The sequence below is a fragment of the Eurosta solidaginis genome, chromosome 5 (assembly GCF_040869045.1).
Source record: "Eurosta solidaginis isolate ZX-2024a chromosome 5, ASM4086904v1, whole genome shotgun sequence".
Classification (NCBI taxonomy): domain Eukaryota; kingdom Metazoa; phylum Arthropoda; class Insecta; order Diptera; family Tephritidae; genus Eurosta; species Eurosta solidaginis.
The window spans coordinates 60,261,867-60,285,764 of NC_090323.1; the positions used below are offsets into that span (position 1 = coordinate 60,261,867).

Consider the following 23,898-nt stretch of genomic DNA (forward strand, 5'->3'; position numbering starts at 1 on the left):
GAACAGCTGATCAATTTGTGGAATTTGCAAAAGTGATTTTTTTATTAATAGCAAAATGGATATCAATTAAATAATATTAAATTTGTTTTATAACAACGAAAATTTTGGTGACAAAATTTACATGTCGCGAAAACGGAAATAATTCGCATGATCATTCCAATCCCTCGGAACTATCAAGCACCTAGGAAGAAAACGTTTAAATGACAAATGAAGAGCTACTAATGAAGTTATTTTGCAGATTTGTAAGTTATTTTCAGTTAAATAAGGAAGAATATTGCTCGAGGGACGAAATGACTTTAGTGTTGGACTAGACAACATCTACAGTTAATAAAGAGGTTGAGGAGGAAAATTGTGCGAAGTGGATTGAAACCCATATGACTCCAGAGCAAAGCGCTACAAAAACCGCATTTTACTCTAAAACACGATTCCTAGGAGTAGTGGGTAGTATCGATGGGACTCACGTTCGCATAATTCCACCTATTTTGGCTGCATCCGAACTGCGTCTTGCCTCGTCCAACGTCGGGTCGCTCCAGAAGATCAAAAAGATATTCAATGTAATCTTTGGTTGAAAACTTGTTTTTTATAAATGCGTACAAAATTGCTGATTTTAAAGATTGTTTAAATGAATTTAAAAGAAGTTTATTACTCGTTTTCCATTTTTTTTTTTTTTAATTTTTTTCCGGCAACGTTTTACAAGAAGGTGCCTCGTCCAATTTTTTTCAAAAAGGATCAAAGGTGGTATCAAAAGACACGTTTCGACATCCGTTTTAAGAATCCTAAAGCGGAAACTAAACATTTTATTTCTATCGAAAGATATTTACAAAAACCCATAAAATGGCCCCGAGAGGGTCCGAAATATGAGGCCCGATCCATAGTTTTTTTGCACAGAACACCTTTCTGCGCTGGCGGCCTCCGGTTGCGATTTGTAAAAATAACCCTGGTTGGGTCCAACACCTTTCTGCATTGGTGTGTACAAAAAATCTGGCAAAATACAACAACCACATGAAAATTCGAAACGAAATTACAGAAATGAAATTTTTAATTTTTGATTTCGGAATCTAAAAACGGAGGTCGAAACGTGTCTTTTAATACCAACTTTGAAAATGTTTGTTAAAAATTAGGTGGTGAACCGTCTTGTAAAACGTTACCTTTTTTCCAAACAACTGCAAAATTTTATGAGACAACTGCTAGTAATCAGTTGACAGATTTTGATGTCTTTGACAACAACAACAACACAATGTTGTATACGGTAATGCCACAAAAAGTTGTAAGACTAGACAACTCAACCGACATTTTTTTTTGGCAGGTTGAGTTGTAATCTGTAATACCAAATTGCACAAATTCCACTGAAACAGAGTTGAGTAGTAAACGGTAATAGGAGCAGTTAAGGCTTTCAAGTGTCGGTTTGTAATCGGCATGTTTTTGAACTTTTTTTAACGAGTTATCGAAGTTTTATTGGTTTTCTATACAGATATAGCAACGTTATCGACGACTTGTTATATAGGGATTGTCTATGTAATATTCACTTGATAAACTATTTTCGTTATCTGTTTAATACAAGCCTATAGTGCAACCCCCAGTTTAAGCTTGTTATTAAACAGATAACGAAAATAGTTTATCAAGTGAATTGTTACGGCAGGAATAACGAGCGAACGAAAGTAAAACAACGCATATCATAACATGCCATTTATTCACGTTTATATTGTGTACAGCAAAGTTTTAATATCTATAAGATAACATGTGGTATAATAAAAGAAAAGGTTTTGGCAAAACTAGAAAACTTACTCTTCGTTTGATTCCTTCGCACGTTCGTTATAAAATTAAATTAAATTTTTGGAATACATATGATAAGTGATGCTTCGTTAAATTCTATACATTAACGAAACTAACTATAGTGATGCCATTTTAAAATAATCAAAGTTTTCAAAGTATACTATCTTAGCAAATATCGATAGAGAAGTGTATAATAAAATGTAAATCTAAGTTCTATCGACAACATCGCGGCCCCAGTGAATCGAACGGGCTACCGAAGATTCACGAACCACGTCTAAAACAGCTAACTTGGAAGCTGGGCTCCGCAAATTTCCCGTACTTGTCTTTACGACAGCTGAACGCACTTGGCCACCTGGTGCTGGAAATATCTCCACTATGATGCCTCGTTTACATTCTCCTCGACGTTCATTCTCATCGCAGATGAGCACTACATCGCCCACTTTTATTGGTTTTCCCTTTGACACCATTTGCTCCGTCTCGTAAGCGTCGGAAGATACTCCAACACCCACCTTTTCCGAAAGGTCTGTTTCATTTGCTGCAGGATGTGCCTTTGTTTACGTATGCATATACGTTCATCTACATCGTTTGCACAACCCAAAATAAAATGGCTTGGAGTCAAGGGCTCCGCACTGTCGTTTTCTAAGGCCAGATAAGTCAATGGTCGGGAATTGACCAGATTCTCTGCTTCAATTAATAAGCTTTGCAATGTATCTACTTGTGGCACCTTTGTCTTAACCGTGAATGACAGTACGTTCTTTACGCAGCGCACCATTCGCTCCCATGCCCCTCCCGGCGATGGATCACCAGGTGAATTGAATATCCATTCAATACCCTGCCGTGTTCCTTCTTCGACCAGCCCTTTCTGTACCAACACCAAATCCTCCTTACTAGCTCCACGAAATTTGTGCCCCTGTCGCTGCGGATCCTCAGAGGTGCTCCTCGCCGGTTTATGAAATTTCTTAGGCATAGTATAAAAGCGTCAGCAAACAAATCCCTGACCAACTCAATATGTATTGCCCGCACTGTAAAGCATGTAAAAAGTCAACCCTATCTCTTTTCTTGACGACGACCGACTGCTACCAAGTACGATCCGAAAAAATCGACTCCCGTATAGCTGAACACTCGAACGTAGGCAGTGAGGCGATCCCTTGGGAGTTGTCCCATTAGCGGCGGCTTTGGTTCTGCTTTTCGATTTTTACACAACTGGCACTCCCTCGCAGCGGAAGTGACTATACGACGTATATTGGAAATCCAGAACTTTCTCCTAATGGCACATATTATTGAATAGTGGTTCTGATGTTTATATTTCTCGTGGTAGTATCGTGCAATCATGATGGATATTGGATGTTTACTCGGCAAAATAATCGGTCTTTTCGTATTCATGGGTACGCATTCAGCGTTATCAATCCTCCCGGAGTTTCTCAAAACTCCATCTTCATCGATCGTTGGTGTGAGATTATATAAGGAACTGTTTTTCGGAACATGCTCTCCGTTCATCAAATCACGTATTTCATCAGGGTACATTTTACTCTGAACAAAACGACAGACAAATATTTCTGTTTCATTAACGTCTTTCGTTTTAAGCTGGAGAGTTGATATCGAACACACTTTCTTCCCTTCTTTCCTTTTAAAAGTCTTAAACTTTAATATGGCTAGCCTTACCCAACTCATGACCCTGAGCAACTTATAGTAGTTCGAAAATGTATCTAAGTCTATTACTGTAGAATCAAAGTTGACCGCCACTACATATTTTGAACGTCTTTCTATATCGCAAACTTTTTCAACATTGGCGTCTGATAAGACTGGCCAAGTTCCTTCAGGAATTTTGGACCACTTATCCATCGGGAGTTGGCAAAAACTTTTGCTTGTAGTCTTGTTGCGTCGTCGGCGGGATTATGTTTCCCGGCTACCCAATGCCACTGATTAATGTCAGATGAGTCCAAAATTTCGGCAATTCTGTGCCCTACGAATTGTTTATAGCAACGGCTGTCTGATCTGATCCAACTCAATACGGTCTTGGAGTCAGACCAAAATGTTACGTTCTGCGACTTCACTTCATGGCCAATTAATATTGTAACGAATTTACTGCAAATCCTCTTATTTGCAATCTTCTGCTGAGTTCGAATCACTAAACTGTTGAATAAATAACTCCAATATTTAATAATGCAAAATGGCCTTTATTAAAGTACTTCACAATAACACTCAAACTTTGCAACGAATAGCTTGCTTAATAACTGATTTATATATATTATGATTTATAGCTCAAATGAAACTCTACTATCAAAAATAATACTGCTATTGCTCGCTAGATAGCGTCTGAATCGAAGCTTGCCCATAGCGCCTCTACCGCTGATGCTTTTATACAATGTGATTTCTTCGTGGCATCTTCTAGGCGCTTCCAGAATTTTACTTAGTTATAAATTTCTCAGCTACAACTACAGATGTATAATTTCTCATTTGTGTAATACTTGCACAAATTATTGCCCTCTCTTGTGACAACTCAGATAAGATATATGCATGTGTTTGTGCATTGACTCTTAGCTGCTCGTATACATACATGGTACATATGTGTAGACGCAATTATTGTTTCGTTTATGTAGATACATAATGATTGAATTATTTACGTGAATTCACGTCACTGCTTAGCATCGGCTTAGAGATAGCAGCACCCCTTAGTTTTGCTAATATTCGTAACAATATTGACTCCTTTAAACGGACACCCAGTACTGCGGCTAAGAGTTCCAGTCTAGGTACAGACAAGGCTTTAATTGTGCTACAGCGTGATTTTCCCGCTACATATACTAAATGGACATCGTCATTAATGACTATACGCCAATAACCCACGGCGACATATGCAAATTCGCTGGCATCGACAAAGGCATGCAAGTCTACTTAGCTTTAGTAAAGCTTTCGTGATAACAATGAGGGATTTTTAAACTCCTGACCTGGTATCGACAAAGACATGCAAGTCTACTTAGCTTTAGTTAAGCTTTCGTGGTAACAATTTTTAAACTCCTGACCTGGCCTAGATCCTTATACCAGCCATACCACTCTGAATACATACGCTCTGGAATAGGTGATTTCCAGTCTATATTTAAACGCCATAACTGTTCTAATATAATTTTTTACGTTATCGTTACATTTGAAAGATAGCCAAATGGATCAAATATGGACATGGTAAGACTTAAAACCTCTGATTTTGTTGGGCGTCGGCTTCCAGACAAAACATCTATTGGGACACTCGAAAACTGTAATTTGAAACAAAATGTGCATCCATGGAACGCCAGTACATTCCAAGCACCTTCTCAGTCATAGATTCTCTGGCGCAGAAATGTATCATATCGGTAGATGGTTGCGGTGAGGACTCATCTGAAAGAGCTAAGCGGACATCCGCAGAGTTAGATAGAAACCTACGTAGTTCGAATCCAATGGCAGCATTAATTCGTTTTACCGCTCGTGAAACCCCTATCGCCTCTTCTATAGTGTCGAAGCTATCTACGTAATCGTCAACGTAATGACAATCGATAACCGCGCGGGCAGCCCTCGGATACTCAGGTTCAAATTTTTTTGCATTAAAATTTTTAACGTATTGTGCTGAACATGGTGATCACGCCGATCCGAATATCATGGCTGTCATACTGTACACCTCCGGTACCCTAGTTGTATCTTCATCCCTCCATATAAAGCGTTGCGCTTCTTGGTCTGTTTCACGGATTTTAACGCGGTGAAACATTTCGTGTATATCAGCACATACACCTATTTCACCTTGTCGGAACTTAAATAAAATAAACAAAAGGGGTTTCGGCTGATAGGTTTCAGGACCCTTCATCAACCTTGAATTAAAAGAGACTCCATTAATAGAAGCAGCGGCATCGAATACTAGGTGTAGCTTATTGCCTTTGTTCACATTCGACAAGGCGAAATGTGGCAGATACCACGCTTGGGGTGTAACTTTTGCTGCTTCCGAGTCCGACAATTTTCGTGCATAAGATTTGTTTATATATTCAGCTATTTTATTTTTATACCAATCCGACAGTGTCTTGTCTTTTTCCATTTTTGTCTCAATTATTTCTAGCCGTCTCAGTGCCATCTGATAACTATCGACGTATTTAACATTGTCATGTCTCCATAATAACCCCGTTTCATACTGAGTACCTACTTGCTTTGTCGTTTCCGAAAGAATTCTGTCAGCTCTCTTATCAGCTTCGCTTACGACTGGTGGCAATGGTTTAATCCCAAAATTTTATATACTAAAATACTCGGTGACTTGTTGTTGTATGTCCCTAATTGCATTGTCCTCCAAATCTATGCTACAAACTACTTCATCAGCACTATCCTCATTTGACCCAAACAATATGAAGCCTAAATTATATTTATGAATGGAGAAGCAATCGTCTAGATTGATTACTTCCAATGGTCGGACTAAATTTGTATGGGGCATGCCGATAAGCATTTGTGGAAAGGCATTTACATGGTCGTCGAGTGGCACACTCTTCGCCACCTCGTATTTGGACTTAAAACTCTCGAAAGTTCAGGTCTGTGCAGGCAATTGTAACTTTTTCGTTGTTCGTACGTTTCGCATTTGATAACTTTTTGCGTTATCCCTAACACCCGAGACTTCAACCTCTAAACGCTGTCATGAAACGACACTAGGGGAAGACGGAGCGGACGTGCATGCTTGTATTACCAGGCTTAGTCACTCGAGAGGCCGAGGTTTTTGCTCCTATCGAACCGCCCTAGTATTAGCATATATAATTTACTTCATGCACTACTCTGAATGAACCCGAACAAAATAATTATTCATTAAGAAAACAAAAAAAAATGCATCCAGCTTTTACGCTTTGTAAACGGACAGACTCTCTTAACTGGCAAAGCAAAAAAAACAGACAGACACAAAAAAATTCGGAACTCTGCGAGTCATAAAATCTCTATATAAGAGTCAGCTATCACTGACCCAAGACACAACAGGAGGATTTGCTACGTGGAAAATAGTACATGCGATATTAAGCAAAAGAACATACCTGCGAGAGGAGGTTGTTTGGTGTTGTTTTTCCTCCATATTAACTCTCGCTCCCTGCCCTACCAATGTATTGAGAGTTGGCATCGATCTCTCCCATACCCATCCAATACAACACCCACGACTACATAATCAACTCACAAGACTTACTTTAGATGATCTACTCTTTATTCATAATTATTTAATGCAAGGCACTAATGATCATAACTACAAAAAAAAACACAAAAAGAGGCTTATCCTCATTCTCCTATATTTCATTTTACATTCATAATTCAATTCAGGTATTTATACCTGGATATACAAAAATGCCTACATATATATGCTTGTAATAATATGCTGATAGGAAAATAACATGGCTAGGCGAAATTAAATCAATATAGAATGCGTATTCTCTTGACAATTAGCTGTATGATGAGTACAACTCATAGTATTCTTTTTCTTGATTTAATTTACAATTACAACAAATTGAAAGTCAACATATTAAGGTATATATGTATGTTTGTTTGTTTTACTTACATTATATAGGGTGCTCCAACGATGTTTGCGCAAACAGGTTGTTTCGGGCTTTTGTTGAATTGATTATAATTTTAGTTGGCTACTGGTTACATTTTTAATATATTTACATAATAAGTTGTTGTTGGCGCTGAGGCCAAATAAGTTTAATACTAGGTTCAAACACACACCAAATTGGCAATTTATACCATTTGGGCAATTTACATAATAAGTTGTTGTTGGCGCTGAGGCCAAATAAGTTTAATACTGGGTTCAAACACACACCAAATTGGCAATTTATACCATTTGGGCAATTTATTACGCAATTTGTCATATAATAAATTGTAATAATAAATTGCCAATTTAAAAAAAATTGCGTAATAAATTGTTTCAAACTGCAAATGCAACATTGTAAAGTGTGTTTATTGAGTATATTTAAACGTCAATTACGCATGGCTGAACTATATTGTTGGCGCATCTCATCAGCTGATTTTATGTCTTTCATTTCACTGGAGTAGGGATTGTCAAAAGAAGATGGCAAACTCAAAATGAAACCAAACACATTTTCTTACAATGCACAAAAATTTCAAAGTGTTGTGTTTTCAGTCCATTCCATTCACCTAATATCATCACGCACATTTTGACAGTCTTAATAAAGATATGTTGTTACTGTAGAGATGAGCCAACCAGCTATCAAATTACTATTGTATAAGCTAAATAAAGTTGTATGAACACCACTCAATTTAAATCGAAATTGCCTCAATTTATTTTTCTGTTTGAACATAGTATAAACTGGTATGGTTTCGGGATACAAATTAAAGATTTTAATGCAAATTTCTTATTAAATTTTTCTTTTCGATTAAACCAAGCTTTCTCCTCATATATATATATATATATATATATATATTTTTTTTTATGTTTACTTATTATTGGTTAATTCATTTTTGCCATACATTATTTAGCAATGGTTTTCACATGAGGTGATGCAAAACTACATTGAAGTGCGACGAAAAACTACATATTTGAATTAAATCAAATTTGAACCGAAGAGAAGAAGAAAGTCATCGAAAGCTTTAACTTTTTCTTTGGAGCAATAATAAGTACTACTTCGATTGTAGTTACATTTTAACGTAAGTTAATTACTCTGTATGTGTTTAATTATTTTCGTAATTAATGCGTATTGGTCCGGGCTCTGCTTTTATCGAACTTAGAAAACGCCTATTCGCTGTGAGGATGAATTTGCTCTCGAGTCTTGCTTCTTGTTTCCATCTTCCGCTACGTTTATGGAAGACTTGTCTTCGTCTATAGCACAATTTAAGGTGATACAAAAGGCAAGGGTATCTCTTCCCTGTAGGAGTTCCCTCGTGGGAAAGAACCACGTCGCCTTCGATAACTACGTAGGTAATTCCTGATTCCAATGGATTTTAAAGGTGCTTCAGGCACAATTATATGAAGAAAAAAAAACTCACATGCTTTTTCCAATCACTAATAGTTCATTAATATTGGATTAAGCGAAACAATAATATCATCGCAATGCTGAACCTTTTTAGCAGATAACTTGCTTCAATTTAATTAAAACTCTGTCGCGATTGACTTGAAAACTTTAGATTTAACACTTCACAATTTAGAAAAACTTCTTCGGTGTGGGTTGCTGTCGATATTCAACGGAAATGACAGAGGAAATGATTGCGGAAAAGTCTGACACCTTCCCTCTTTCTCTTCTCTCAGTTAGTCTGACAGGTTTTGACTGTGTTGGGTAGCGCAAAAAAAAAATGTGTGATATAATTTAATGACTGCGGTGAGCTAATTCGCCAACACCCTATAGAAATGTCATATGTATTTCTGAGATATAACCCAGAGTTATTGTAAAATGTGAGTACCAACTACGATCGATTTAAAATTCCAGCCATCACAACGCTGAGACATTTCACTTGTTATTTTTCCTCCTATCCATCTTAGTGATAACAAATCTTGTGGTCCTTTCAAATCAACGGCTTTAACAACATTCTCTTCGATTAAAGATATTTTCGACCCGTCGTCAATAAATGCCATGATTTTACAATTACCTTTTGGTCCTTTTATTTCAACAGGTATAAACTTAAATAATGTTTTTTATTAAATTCCTTCTTATAAATTGCATGACATTAATGGTTTCATCTACCATCTGCTGTTGAGCATCCTCATCCCTATTCGAAGTTACCTTTTCAGCTACAATTCTATAATTTTCATGTAGTAATCGGTTATGGAATCTTTTGCACGAGTATGTGGAATTACATCTGCTGCTATTGAAATAAACATTGATATTTCCTTCAACCAATTACTGAAGTGTCGAATGCTTGGATACGCTAAATTTATGGGAAAGGTGTGGCGAGCCCATTCCTCGCGTTTAATCATTGGCAGTTACTCACAAGCTCATCGAGAAGAGTTGGATTTGTCAAATGGGCGGCTGCGCCAGCATTTTCCAAAAAGGCAGTCAAGTTGTTTACCATCGTGCTGAAAGTTATGATATCAGTCAGTTTTCCACCACTAATTGTTGGAAATGCTCGCGCCTTAGTTATTTGACTACGAATTAACAGCTGCGGTCTTGCTTGCTTGCTTAATTGGCGCTTAACCGTCTAAACGGTTATGGCCGTCCAACAAGGTGCGCCAGTCGCTCCTTCGCTCCGCCAACCGGCGCCAATTGGTCACACCAAGGGAGTTTAAATCGTTTTCCACCTGGTCCTTCCAACGGAGTGGGAGTGCCCTCTACCTCCGCTTCCATAGGCGGGTTCCGATAGAAACACTTTCTTGGCCGGAGCATCATCTTTCATTCGCATAACAAGGCCTAGCCAGCGCAGCCCCTGCGTTTTAATTCGCTGGACTATGTTGATGTCTGCGTATAGCTCGTACAGCTCATCACTAAATTTTCTTCGGTACTTGCCATCGCCAACGCGTAGAGGTCCATAAATCTTTCGAAGAACTTTTCTCTCGAACACTCCCAAAGCCGCTTCATCTGCTATTGTCATGGTCCATGCTTCTGCCCCATATAGCAGCACGGGTACGATAAGTGACTTGTAGAGTATGATTTTCGTTCGCCGAGAGAGGACTTTACTTTTCAATTGCCTACCTAGTCCAAAATAGCATTTATTGGCAAGATTGATTCTTCGCTGGATTTCAGTGCTGATGTTGTTGCTGGTGTTGATGCTGGTTCCCAAATAAACGAAGTCTTTTACTATTTCGAAATTATGGCTGCCAACAGTAGCGTGGTTGCCAAGGCGCATATGCGCTGACTCTTTGCTCGATGACAGCAGGTACTTCGTTTTGTCCTCATTCACCATCAAACCCATCTTTACCGCTTCTTTTTCCAGTTTGGAGTAAGCAGAACTAACAGCGCGGGTACTTAGGCCGATGATATCAATGTCATCAGCATATGCCAGTAATTGCACGCTTTTATAGTATATTGTTCCAGTGCGGTTAAGTTTGAATGCTGCAAAGAACATTGGCCATTCTTCCGGCGATCCACTAAATTCTGGTAAGTTCAAAAGTTTTCGTATATATGGCTGTAGCGTAGTTGTTGATTGTACAAGCTGGTTCGATTGCGATCCAGGTAATCGTGTTGTAACATGACTGGAGGCGAACGGTGGGTAAAATCCATAAACATTTGGTGAATTATTGTTAACTGCTATGTAGCCATTGCTTGCAACGTTTTGAAAATGATTCTGGTTAGCACAGTGAATGCTCCTAGGATTTATAGTCTCGGTGTGGCTGATGCAAATTGGTGGTAATACTGAACATGCAACATTCGAAGGCTGGTAACTATTGTGATTGGCGAAAATAACATTAGTGTTGGGAGTTACATTTGAGAAGTTACCAATAGTTGAGGTAACGTTGGCGACGTTACGACTAGTAGAAAGAACGTTGGCATTGGTGCCGTTGGCAAGGTTAACGGCGGCAGAACTGAAGTTGGCAAAGGCGGCTATAGAGCTAACTATGCTGGCAGAATTTATGTCAATAGAGGCTGTATAAGGAAATTGGCTGTTTATATCTACTACATATGGCGAACTTAAATTGGCAAAAGCTGCGTTGGCAGCGGCGGCGTTGGTATTGTCAGGGCTGGCAGAGGCAACGTCGGCAGAGCTGACGTGGGCAAAGGCTATATTAGCACAACTAGTGCTGGCAGAGGTAACGTCGGCAGTGTTGACGTAGGCAGAGGCTGTATTAGCACAACGAGTGCTGGCAGAGGTAACGTCGACAGTGTTGACGTAGGCAGAGGGTGTATTAGCACAACGAGTGCTGGCAGAGGTAACGTCGGCAGTATTGACGGATGTATTTGTATTTGCCAACTGGGAGTTGGTAAAGGCTGCGTCGGCAGAATTAACGCTTATGGTACTAATCTTTGACTGTAAAGCAATTGATTGCTTCAAATCTAGCTTTTATTTTTCAGACTCTGCTAATGAGCGCTGTAAATCTTTAATTTGTTTTTTTTTTTTAACTCACATATACACTTGTCTGCTTTGGTGGGTGTTGAGTTCATCTCTCCTTCGCTGGCAGATTCCATCTCGGTGCTTCCTTGTGAAGTATCCATTAGATCATTTCCCACTTCGGTAGACGTATTCGTTTCCGGTCTTCGAAGATTGTAGCGTCCCATTTGTTTCTTCGTATGTGCAGATTATATGGCGGGAAGAATATTAAAAAATGTTACGGCAGGAATAACGAGCGAACGAAAGTAAAACAACGCATATCACAACATGCCATTTATTCACGTTTATATTGTGTACAGCAAAGCTTTAATATCTATAAGATAACATATGGTATAATAAAAGAAAAGGTTTTGGCAAAACTAGAAAACTTACTCTTCGTTTGATTCCTTCGCGCGTTCGATATAAAATGAAATTAAATTTGTGGAATACATATGTATAAGTGATGCTTCGTTAAATTCTATACATGCCATCTTAAAATAATCAAAGTTTTCAAAGTAAACTATCTTAGCAAATATCGATAGAGAAGTGTATAATAAAACGTAAATCTAAGTTTTATCGACAACATGAATATTACATGTATTGTTGTTGTTGTAGCAGTGCTTCGCCCCCTCCAATAGGTGCGACCGATCACAAATTGTCATCAATATCCTCTAACGGGAGTCCAAGGAAACTTGCTGTTTTAACAGGGGGGCCATAATGAGAGGGGTGTTAGAGGCGTTGGTTCCACATTACAATTAAAGAGATGGTTGGTGTCATGTGGGGACACATTGCAAGCGGAGCATACATTTTGTATGTCGGGGTTGATCGTGGATAGATAAGAGTTTAACCTGTTACAGTATCCAGATCGAAGTTGAGCTAGAGTGACTCGCGTTTCCCTGGGGAGTATGCGTTCCTCTTCCGAACGTCTTGGGTACTGTTCTTTGAGTACTGGATTCACCGGGCAATTCCTGGCATAAAAGTCCGACGCCTGTTTGTGGAGTTCACTGAGTACCTGCTTATGTTTTTTGACTTCATACGGCTGAGTTCTAAAGTGCCGCATTTCCTCATAATGCTTACGGAGATGACTCCTTAAGGCCCTAGGCGGTGTTGGCTCATCAATCAGATGTCTGTTGGGATGCCCAGGTTTCTGGGTATTCAACAGGAACTGCTGGTTAGCATTTCATTTCTCTTTCTATTCTCACCTCATTATGTAGGTGGTGTCTGGGGACATAAGAAGACAACCCGTGGCGGTTCTGAGAGCAGTATTTTGGCAGGCCTGTAGCTTCTTCCAGTGAATTGTTTTTAGGCTTGGCGACCATATAGGGGACGCGTAGCATGCAATCGGCTGGCCAATTGCTTTGAAAGTGGTAATCAGCGTTTCTTTATCTTTTCCCCAAGTACTGCCAGCAAGAGATTTGAGGATTTTATTACGGCTCTGGATTTTCGGTACAATTGCGGCTGCATGCTCACCAAAATGTAGATCCTGATCAAACGTCACACCCAAGATTTTGGGGTGTAGGACAGTCGGTAGCGTAGTGCCATCGACGTGGATGTTCAAAATGGTCGACATTTGGGACGTCCATGTTGTAAATAAGGTCGCGGAGGATTTAGTCGGTGATAATGCGTGGCGAAAAAACTGGAGAGATCAGGGAGGTAGCCGTTTATTCTGTTGCAAAGCTCATCGGTGTGTGGGGGAAACGATAGTAACACCTTCTGCGAAGGTAGCTTAGACATGTAGAAATTAAACAAAAGTGGGGATAGACACCACCCTGTGGCACCCCTTGTTTAATTCTTCTTGGTTTTGATGTTTCGTTTCTAAATTGCACCGATGCCTGCCGACCACCCAGATAATTTGCGGTCCAACTTTTAAGACATGGGGGAAGGGTAGACCCTTCCAGGTCTTGCAGTAACGTGCCATGGTTGACCGTATAAAAAGCTTTTGATAGGTCTAACGCAACGAGTACTGTTCTATGGTAGGGGTTTTGATTTAAACCGCAATTTATCTGGGTGCTAATGGCATTTAGCGCGGTGGTGGTGCTATGGAGTTTTCTAAAGCCATGCTGATGACAGGCTAGCTGCAAATTTGCTTTGAAGTAGGGGAGCAAAATGGCTTCAAGCGTCTTGGCTACTGGCGATAGGAGAGATATTGGGCGATATGACTCTCCTATGTTAGCTGGTTTCCCAGGCTTTAGTAGCGGGACCACCTTGGCCATTTTTCATTTTTCGAGAATGGCAAAGGTGGAAAGAGACAGGTTGAAGACATGTGCTAAATATTTGAAACCCTCTTTCCCTAGGCTTTTAAGCATTGACATGGCTATCCCATCTGGGCCCACTGCTTTGGATGGTTTAGCATGACCGATGGCGTCCTCAACCTCTTTGGCGATGATGGTAATTGGAGACGCGCTAAATTTATGTTTATGTGCGTGTCTGTTGGCCCTCCGTCTATCTTTGTCAACCGTAGAATGCATTATATATTGTCGGCAGAAACCGCTCGCGCAGTTTTTCGCATCCGAAATCACTTTATCGCCAAAGGCGATGGAGATTTTGTCATTGTGCTTAGACGGATTCGATAGGGGCTTTACGGTGGACCAAAGTTTATCTACACCGGCAGAGAGGTTACAACCGCTTAGGTGCTCCTCCCATTTCTCGCGCTTGTGTTCATCCACAAGCAATTTGATGCGTTGATTTATATCTCTTATTTGGTGGTCGCCGGGATCGAGCTGTCTTATAAGGTCGTGTTCTCTCGCTATATTTTCATCCTCCGCCGGAGTGAGGCCGAATTTCGGTAAATCTACCGGCGGGAATGAAGCGAGCCGAGGCGGATTCAATGACCTTGTGGAAAGTACGCTCCCCTGGGCGAGCATCAGTCGGGATAGGGAGGGCAGCACAGCGGTTGTCTGTAAAGGATTTGTATTCATCCTACTTTCCTTTTTTAAAGTTTATGAAAGTGCTTTTTTCTGTGACGATGAAGTCGGTGGTACCCAGAGTAGGTCTGCAAACCAAATCTTGCTGTGAGTTTAGTCTCTTGGACCACAACAATGCGATGTTATGCCGCTTCATAAAATCATCTCTCTCCGTGACTTTCCCAGTTAACCCATTACAGTTTAACTGCAGTATTCAGAAGTGCAACGGGCAAGATGTCATCAATCTGGAAGTAAGTGACGGATGACTACACCAGTGTTTAGATTGGGCGAGATTAAGCGAAGGCGAGAGGTGCACATGATCGACCAAGCGGGAAAGGCGTGGGTTCAATCGCGGGGCTGTAAACTGTCGAAGATTATGTGTAGGTCTTACAACCTTAGACTAACACAGTTGCTTCTATCATTAAAAAGAGAGGACTGTAGACTCATGACGGGTATTCTGACTGGACACTGCCTTTTGGCGTCACATGCCTCTCAATTAGGCTTGGTCAGTGATAGCAGATGTAGGAAGTGCGGGTTGGAGGAGGAAACGATCGAGCACGTTCTGTGCTCGTGCCCTGCACTTTCCAGGCTAAGACTCCAGCTATTAGGGGTGATACAGCTGCCAGATCTAGAAGCAGCAAGTGGCTTAAGCCCTAGGAAGCTTCTAGTATTTGCCAAGAGGACGGAGTTATTTTATAACATAGGTCCTGGTTTTTGATAGGGTTTTTCAGTTTGGTCGTTAAAACACACTTCTGGTAACACTATGGACTCAATCAGTCTATGTGAGGTCCTCATGGACCGGCCAGTTCAACCTAACCTACACCTGGGTTGTGAAAAGCTGGGACGCAACTGCAGTTGTGGCCCTGGGACTGGACGTCCTTGGGTAAGCATTGGGGTACCCGGTGTATTTGGGTATGCGGCCTGGCAATATGGCGCAATGAAACCCATTGAGGGGTTGCCGTCGCGGAGACCAGAACATCTAGGAAAGTGCACCGTCCAAGGCAGGAGCTGCATTGGGCGGATGTCGCAAACATATATATTATGTGCTGGCAAACGGAGCAAAAGGAGGTAGGGACTAAGAGTCTGTTTCCCTGACCTACACGCTTGCTGCAGGAAAAGACTGTACTGCGGAGATTGTAGGTATGAGTGGGAGCAGCCGTATGAGTTGGTGGCGTCGTGGGGCGCGAGCAGCAGCGGGTACTTGTTGTGGCTTGCTGAGCAGCGGGGCTGCTGGAAGGTAGTGGGGGCGCTAATGCGTAGACTATGGGACGCCCTTGGGAGTGAACAGCAAGGAGCCACAAAAGATTTATACACGTTACGTGGACGTCTGATTTTGGGATCTAGCCCAGGACAACCTGTCCGATGAAACCATCCCTTACACGAGACAGACTGACAAGAGTATGACCGTCCTATAAAGATTATTTTCCGGCAGGCACAGCAAAACCATTTCTCAGGACCGGGGTCAGGAGACGGACCCAGATTGGATGGAATTCGAATATGGAGCACTCCCGCTGCAATGAGCTGCTGGGAGGATGACAATTTGTGGGAGGGACGAAACAAATTAAATGGCGTTACACTGAAATGACAGTCCTTGGTCGGGAAAAATCCCGAGTCGCTCCGGCACCTAGAACCGACTGTTCGTTCGTATTGGCTTTGACTGTGTTATATGAAAGAGCTAGGCTGCAACATGAGCATTAAGATCCATTATTTGCATAGTCATTTAAATCGGATTCCTAAGAATCTGGGAGATTATAGTAAAGACCAGGGTGAAAGATTTCACCAGGATATTCGTGTTATGGAAGAGCGATACCAATGAAGATGGGACACGCTTCCCAAGGCAGTCGGTTCCAGCAGCTCCTTGCAGCAGGACTGCTACATATTCTCTTACTCCGGGAAGGTATCCAACCCAATCCGGGTCCGTCTCCTGACCCCGGTCCTGAGAAATGGTTTTGCTGCATTTGCCAGAAAAGAATCTTTTTAGGACGGTCATACTCTGTTCAGTGTGTCTCGTGCAAGGGATGGTTGCATCGGACAGGTTGTTCTGGGCTTGATCCCAAAACCCGACGTCCACGTAACTTTTATAATTCTTTTGTGGCTCCTTGCTGCTCATGCCCAAGGGCGTCCCGTAGTATACGCCTAAGCGTATCCCCACTACCTTCCAGCAGCTTCGCTGCTCAGCAAGCGACAACAAGTACCCGCTGCTGCTCGCGCCCCACGGCGCCAACAACTCAAACAGCTGATACCACTCATAACTACTACCTTCGTAGTAGAGCTGGTAGCAATGCTGAGCATCAGCCCCTGCCCCCGTCCTCTTCTCCCCCCCCCCCCCCCCCCTCTTTTCTGGCAGCAATCGTGCAGGTCAGGGAAACAGACTCTTAGTCCCTGCCTCCGTTTGCACCGTCTGCCAGCACAGAATATATAGGTTTGCGACATCCGCTCAATGCAGCTCCTGCCTCGGGTGGTGCCACTTTCCTGGATGTTCTGGTCTCCGCGACGGCAACCCTCGACGGGTTTCATCGCGCCTTGTTGCCAGGTCACAAACCCAAATCATCCGGGTACCCCAATGCTTGCCCAAGGGCGCCCAGTCCCAAGGCCACAACAGCAATTGCGTCCTGGCCTTCCACAACCTAGGCGTAGTCACCCATCACTTACCCCTAGAGTGGCGGCGTCACCCCTCATGCACTTCAGAATTCTGCAGTTCAACTGTAATGGACTAACTGGGAAGATTACGGAGATAGTCGCTTCCCAAGGCAGTCGGTTCTATGTACCGGAGCGACTCGGGATTTTTCCCGACCAAGGACTGTCATTTCAGTATAACCCCATTTAATTTGTTTCGTCCCTCCCACAAATTGTCATCCTCCCAGCAGCTCCTTGCAGCAGGACTGCTCCATATTCTCTTGCTCCGGGAAGGTATCGAATCCAATCCGGGTCCGTCTCCTGACCCCGGTCCTGAGAAATGGTTTTGCTGCATCTGCCGGAAAAGAATCTTTTTAGGACGGTCATACTCTGTTCAGTGTGTCTCGTGTAAGGGATGGTTGCATCGGACAGGTTGTTCTGGGCTTGATCCCAAAACCCGACGTCCACGTAACTTTTATAAATCTTTTGTGGCTCCTTGCTGTTCACGCCCAAGGGCGCCCCGTAGTCTACGTCTAAGCGCCCCCCCCCCCCCATTACCTACCAGCAGCCCCGCTGCTCAGCAAGCCACAACAAGTACCCGCTGCTGCTCGCGCCTTACGGCGCCAACAACTCAAACAGCTGCTACCACTCATAACTACAATCTTCGTAGTAGAGTCGGAAGCAATGCTGAGCAACAGCCCCTGCCCCCGTCTTCTCCCCCCTCTTTTCCGGCAGCAATCGTGTAGGTCAGGGAAACAGACTCTTGGTCCCTACCTCCGTTTGCACCGTTTGCCAGCACAGAATATATATGTTTGCGACATCCGCCCAATGCAGCTCCTGCCTTGGGTGGTGCCACTTTCCTAGATGTTCTGGTCTCCGCGCCGGCAACCCCTCGACGGGTTTCATCGCGCCATGTTGCCAGGTCGCAAACCCAAATCATCCGGGTACCCCAATGCTTGCCCAAGGACGCCCAGTCCCAGGGCCACAACAGCAATTGCGTCCTGGCCTTCCTCAACCCAGGCGTAGTCACCCGTCACTTACCCCCAGAGTGGCGACGTCTCCCCTCATGCACTTCAGAATTCTGCAGTTAAACTGTAATGGACTAACTGGGAAGATTACGGAGATAGTCAATTTCATGAAGCGGCACAACATCCGCATTGCTGCGATTCAAGAGACTAAACTCACAGCACGATCTGCATTGCAGACCTGCTCTGGGTATAATGTCCACAGAAAAGATCGCGAGAGCGGAAATGGAGGCGGCCTCGCGTTTATAATACACCACTCTGTGCAATATCACATATTTGATCCTGGCATCGACCGCAGGGACAATGTCTTAGAACGTCAAGGCCTATCTGTCCGGTCAGGCGATGCAAACCTAGAAATCATCAACATCTACATCCCCCTGCCACCTGTTGCCCCGGTGGATACCGCCCTAATATCAGAGCCTTACTCACTGGAAACAATCGCATTATTTTAGGCGACTTCAATGCCCATCATTATCTATGGCAGTCAAATTTGCGGGCGGACAGTAGGGGCGAGATGTTGGCGGATCAAATAGAAGAAACGACGTTCTACACAATAAACGGAGACGCCCCCACACGTATGGTAGGAAGCTGTCACAGTTCGCCAGATATCTCAATCGTGAGCGCAGAACTCGTAAACTGCGTCAACTGGCAGCCGATGGTATCATTGGCATCCGACCACCTGCCTATACTTGTTTCGCTCGAGCGTACCGCCGACTTCATCGTCACCGAAAAACGCACTTTCATAAACTTTAAAAAAGGAAAGTGGGAAGAATATAAATCATTTACAGACAACCTCTTTGCTGCCCTCCCTATCCCGACTGATGCCCGCCAAGGGGAGCGTGCCTTCCGCAAGGTCATTGAATCCGCCTCGGCACGTTTCATTCCCGCCGGGAGAATTCCCGAAATCCGGCCCCACTTCCCGGCGGAGGCCGCAAACTTAGCGAGAGAACGTGACCTTATAAGGCAGCTTGATCCAGGCGACCCCCAAATAAGGGATATAAACCAACGCATCAGATTGCTTGTGGATAAACACAAGCGGGCGAAATGGGAGGAGCACCTAAGAGGTTGTAACCTCTCTACCGGTGTGGGTAAACTTTGGTCCACCGTAAAGTCCCTATCGAATCCGACTAAGCACAAAGACAAAGTTTCTATCGCCTTTGGCGACAAAGTGCTGTCGGATGCGAAAAAATGCGCGAGCACTTTCTGCCGGCAATATATAATGCATTCTACGGTCGACAAAGTTAGACGGAGGGCCAACAGACACGCACATAAACACAAATTCAGCGCGTCACCAATCCCATCACCGCTAAAGAGGTTGAGGACGCCATTGGTCGCGCTAAACCATCCAAGGCAGTGGGCCCAGACGGCATAGCCATGCCGATGCTTAAAAGCCTAGGGAAACAGGGTTTCAAATATTTAGCGCAGGTCTTCAACCTGTCTCTTTCCACCTTTGTCATGCCCGAGAAATGGAGAATGGCCAAGGTGGTCCCGCTACTAAAGCCTGGTAAACCAGCTAACATAGGAGAGTCGTATCGTCCGATATCTCACCTATCGCCAGTAGCAAAGACGCTCGAAGCCATTTTGCTCCCTTATTTCCAAGCAAATTTGCAACTAGCCTCCCATCAGCATGGCTTCAGAAAACTCCATAGCACTACCTCCGCGTCTACCCTTCCCCCATGTCTTAAAAGGTGGACCGCAAATTATCTGGGTGGTCGGCAGGCATCGGTGCTATTTAGAAACGAAACATCAAAGCCAAGGAGAATTAAACAAGGGGTGCCACAGGGTGGTTTCCTATCCCCACTTTTGTTTAATTTCTACATATCTAAGCTACCTTCACCACCGGAAGGAGTCACAATCGTTTCCTACGCCGATGACTGCACAGTAATGGCCACAGGCCCAGGCCCACAGATCGATGAGCTATGCAATAAAATAAACGGCTACATCCCTGATCTCTCCAGTTTTTTCGCCTCGCGAAACCTGGCATTATCACCGACTAAATCTTCCGCGACCTTATTTACAACATGGACGTCCCAAATGTCGACCATTTTGAACATCCACGTCGATGGCTCTACGCTACCGACTGTCCTACACCCCAAAATCTTGGGTGTGACGTTTGATCAGGATCTACATTTTGGTGAGCACGCAGCCGCAATTGTTCCGAGAATTCAGAGCCGTAACAAAATCCTCAAATCCCTTGCTGGCAGTACCTGGGGAAAAGATAAAGAAACGCTCATGACTACATACAAAGCAATTAGCCAGCCGATTACGTGCTACGCGTCACCCATATGGTCGCCAAGCCTAAAAATTACCCACTGGAAGAAGCTACAGGCCTGCCAAAATACTGCTCTCAGAATTGCCACGGGCTGTCTTCTTATGTCCCCAGAACACCATCTACATAATGAGGCGAGAATACTCCCCATCAGGGAAAGAAACGAGATGCTGACCAAACAGTTCCTGTTGAATACCCAGAAACCTGGGCATCCCAACAGACATCTGATTGACGAGCCAGCACCGCCTAGGGGCTTAAGGAGTCATCTCCGTAAGCATTTTGAGGAAATACGGCATCTGAGAACACAGCCGTATGAAGCGAAAAAACACAAGCAGGTCCTTGGTGAACTCCACAAACAGGCGTCGGACCTTTATGCCGGGAATTGCCCGGTGAACCCAGTACTCAAAGTAAAGTATCCAAAACTTGCGGAAGAGGAACGCATACTCCCCAGGGAAACGCGTGTCACTCTGGCTCAACTTCGTTCTGGATACTGTAACAGGTTAAACTCTTACCTATCCAGAATCAACCCCGACATACAAAATGTATGCCCCGCTTGCAATGTGTCCCCACATGACACCAACCAATTCTTTAATTGTAATGTGGAACCAACGCCTCTAACACCCCTTTCCCTATGGTCCACCCCTGTTGAAACAGCAAGTTTCCTTGGACTCCCGTTAGAGGATATTGATGACAGTTTGTGATCGGTCGCGTCTGTTAGGTGGGGCGAAGCACTGCTACAACAACAACAACAACATTACGGAGATAGTCGATTTCATGAAGCGGCACAACATCCGCATTGCTGCGATTCAAGAGACTAAACTCACAGCAAGATCTGCATTGCAGACCTGCTCTGGTTATAATGTCCACAGGAAAGACCGCGAGAGCGGAAATGGAGGCGGCCTCGCGTTTATTATACACCACTCTGTGCAATATCATATATTTGATCCTGGCATCGACCGCAGTGACAATGTCTTAGAACGTCAAGGCCTATCTGTCCGGTCAGGCGATGCAAACCTAGAAATCATCAACATCTGCATCCCCCTGCCACCTGTTGCCCCGGTGGATACCGCCCTAATATCAGAGCCTTACTCACTGGAAACAATCGCATTATTTTAGGCGACTTCAATGCCCATCATGATCTATGGCATTCAAATTTGCGGGCGGACAGTAGGGGCGAGATGTTGGCGGATCAAATAGAAGAAACGACGTTCTACACAATAAACGGAGACGCCCCCACACGTATGGTAGGAAGCTGTCACAGTTCGCCAGATATCTCAATCGTGAGCGCAGAACTCGTAAACTGCGTCAACTGGCAGCCGATGGTATCATTGGCATCCGACCACCTGCCTATACTTGTTTCGCTCGAGCGTACCGCCGACTTCATCGTCACCGAAAAACGCACTTTCATAAACTTTAAAAAAGGAAAGTGGGAAGAATATAAATCATTTACAGACAACCTCTTTGCTGCCCTCCCTATCCCGACTGATGCCCGCCAAGGGGAGCGTGCCTTCCACAAGGTCATTGAATCCGCCTCGGCACGTTTCATTCCCGCCGGGAGAATTCCCGAAATCCGGCCCCACTTCCCGGCGGAGGCCGCAAACTTAGCGAGAGAACGTGACCTTATAAGGCAGCTTGATCCAGGCGACCCCCAAATAAGGGATATAAACCAACGCATCAGATTGCTTGTGGATGAACACAAGCGGGCGAAATGGGAGGAGCACCTAAGAGTTTGTAACCTCTATACCGGTGTGGGTAAACTTTGGTCCACCGTAAAGTCCCTATCGAATCCGACTAAGCCCAAAGACAAAGTTTCTATCGCCTTTGGCGACAAAGTGCTGTCGGATGCGAAAAAATGCGCGAGCGCTTTCTGCCGACAATTTATAATGCATTCTACGGTCGACAAAGTTAGACGGAGGGCCAAGAGACACGCACATAAACACAAATTCAGCGCGTCACCAATCACCATCACCGCTAAAGAGGTTGAGGACGCCATTGGTCGCGCTAAACCATCCAAAGCAGTGGGCCCAGACGGCATAGCCATGCCGATGCTTAAAAGCCTAGGGAAAGAGGGTTTCAAATATTTAGCGCAGGTCTTCAACCTGTCTCTTTCCACCTTTGTCATGCCCGAGAAATGGAGAATGGCCAAGGTGGTCCCGCTACTAAAGCCTGGTAAACCAGCTAACATAGGAGAGTCGTATCGTCCGATATCTCTCCTATCGCCAGTAGCAAAGACGCTCGATGCCATTTTGCTCCCTTATTTCCAAGCAAATTTGCAACTAGCCTCCCATCAGCATGGCTTCAGAAAACTCCATAGCACTACCTCCGCGCTAAATGCCATTAGCACCCAGATAAATTGCGGTTTAAATCAAAACCCCCACCATAGAACAGTACTCGTAGCGCTAGACCTATCAAAAGCTTTTGATACGGTCAACCATGGCTCGTTACTGCAAGACCTGGAAGGGTCTACCCTTCCCCCATGTCTTAAAAGGTGGACCGCAAATTATCTGGGTGGTCGGCAGGCATCGGTGCTATTTAGAAACGAAACATCAAAGCCAAGGAGAATTAAACAAGGGGTGCCACAGGGTGGTGTCCTATCCCCACTTTTGTTTAATTTCTACATATCTAAGCTACCTTCACCACCGGAAGGAGTCACAATCGTTTCCTACGCCGATGACTGCACAGTAATGGCCACAGGCCCAGGCCCACAGATCGATGAGCTATGCAATAAAATAAACGGCTACCTCCCTGATCTCTCCAGTTTTTTCGCCTCGCGAAACCTGGCATTATCACCGACTAAATCTTCCGCGACCTTATTTACAACATGGACGTCCCAAATGTCGACCATTTTGAACATCCACGTCGATGGCTCTACGCTACCGACTGTCCTACACCCCAAAATCTTGGGTGTGACGTTTGATCAGGATCTACATTTTGGTGAGCACGCAGCCGCAATTGTTCCGAGAATTCAGAGCCGTAACAAAATCCTCAAATCCCTTGCTGGCAGTACCTGGGGAAAAGATAAAGAAACGCTCATGACTACATACAAAGCAATTAGCCAGCCGATTACGTGCTACGCGTCACCCATATGGTCGCCAAGCCTAAAAATTACCCACTGGAAGAAGCTACAGGCCTGCCAAAATACTGCTCTCAGAATTGCCACGGGCTGTCTTCTTATGTCCCCAGAACACCATCTACATAATGAGGCGAGAATACTCCCCATCAGGGAAAGAAACGAGATGCTGACCAAACAGTTCCTGTTGAATACCCAGAAACCTGGGCATCCCAACAGACATCTGATTGACGAGCCAGCACCGCCTAGGGGCTTAAGGAGTCATCTCCGTAAGCATTTTGAGGAAATACGGCA

General features: G+C 43.8%; 1 protein-coding gene across 8 annotated transcripts in view; it reads right to left on the minus strand.

Moving 5' to 3' along the window:
- Pi3K68D (phosphatidylinositol-4-phosphate 3-kinase catalytic subunit Pi3K68D) overlaps positions 1-23,898 on the minus strand; it is a 212,754-nt gene that overhangs the window by 125,069 nt on the left and 63,787 nt on the right. The window contains exons 2-3 of one of the 8 annotated variants that reach the window (XM_067757291.1): positions 12,115-12,212; positions 11,759-12,055 (exon numbers count right to left, since the gene is read on the minus strand). The exons of 4 other annotated variants lie outside the window; for them this stretch is intronic. The gene's annotated coding sequence lies outside the window, so the exon portion shown is untranslated. Of the gene's footprint in view, positions 1-7,306; positions 7,389-11,758; positions 12,213-23,898 lie in introns of those variants that run through there. 3 more of the 8 variants (XM_067757292.1, XM_067757293.1, XM_067757290.1) reach the window with 3 other exon arrangements.